The sequence below is a fragment of the Morone saxatilis genome, unplaced genomic scaffold, assembly GCF_004916995.1.
Source record: "Morone saxatilis isolate NCDOM2014 unplaced genomic scaffold, NCSU_SB_2.0 Contig5, whole genome shotgun sequence".
Classification (NCBI taxonomy): Eukaryota; Metazoa; Chordata; class Actinopteri; family Moronidae; genus Morone; species Morone saxatilis.
The window spans coordinates 25,407,687-25,408,808 of NW_023340095.1; the positions used below are offsets into that span (position 1 = coordinate 25,407,687).

Sequence of the window (1,122 nt, forward strand, 5' to 3'; positions counted from 1 at the left end):
AAAAGTGTCCTGAGATAACTTCAGAATCAGAAGAATCAGAATTAGGTTTATTGCCAAGTAAGTTTTTACACATACGAGGAATTTGTCTGTGCATAGAATATAAAAATCACACAAAAATGTTTAAAAGAAAAATATAAATAAATACAGATAAGGAAACGGGAGTGCATTAATGTAATGCATATATACAGGGTGGGTTTAAGAGCCAGCGTCAGCGTCCAGGGATCCGGGCCTTGTCTAATGAGGCCAGTGCAGACGGAAAGAAACTGTTTTTTGTGGCGGTGAGGTTTTGTCCTGATGGTCTGCCGCCTCTTGCCAGAGGGGAAGGGTTTCAGAGAGTTTGGTGTCCGGGGTGGGAGAGGGTCAGCCACAATCTTGCCTGCACGCCTCAGGGTCCTAGAGACGTACAGGTCCTGGAAGGAATGGCAGATTGCAGCCGAGCACCTTCTCAGCTGATCGAATGATACGCTGCAGTCTGCCCTTGTCATTGGCAATGGCAGCAGCGTACAATATGGTGATGGAAAGAGGTGAGGATGGACTTGGATGAATGGTGTGGTGTAGAAGTGCACCATTCTCGTCCTTTGGCAGGTTGGGTAATGATGGTACCCAGGAAGCAGAAGAACTCCACAGAGTCAACTGGGGAGTCACAAGGGATGATGGGGGGCGGGTGGGGCTGGGTTCTTTTTCTGAAGTCCACAACCATCTCCACTGATTTCAGAGCGTTTTAGCTCCAGTGTTCTGGGCTGCACCAGGTCCACAGATGGTCAATCTCCCCATCTGTAGGCAGACTCATCTCCACCAGAGATGAGCCCAATGGGGGAGGTGTCATCTGCAAACTTCAGGAGCTGACGGACTGGTGACTGGAGGATGCAGTCGTTTGTGTAAATTACTTATTATTATTATTACTTGTTATGTTACTTGTGTAACATAACTTCTGTTATGAATTGGCGCTATACAAATAAAATTTAATTGAAAAATTGAATTGAATTACGTTTAGGCAACAAAAACACTTAAGGTTAGGAAAGATGGTGATTTCGGGTAAATGAAAAATCGTATGTCTTAGGTACACGTTATTAAAACATGCCATAGTAAATATAACCATAAAAACATTGAATAGCGCTGATC

At 44.3% G+C, this 1,122-nt stretch overlaps 1 protein-coding gene across 1 annotated transcript in view; it reads left to right on the forward strand.

The window, feature by feature from the left end:
• dnajc10 (DnaJ (Hsp40) homolog, subfamily C, member 10) overlaps positions 1 to 1,122 on the forward strand; it is a gene marked incomplete at its 3' end in the record, with an annotated part of 14,706 nt that overhangs the window by 9,442 nt on the left and 4,142 nt on the right.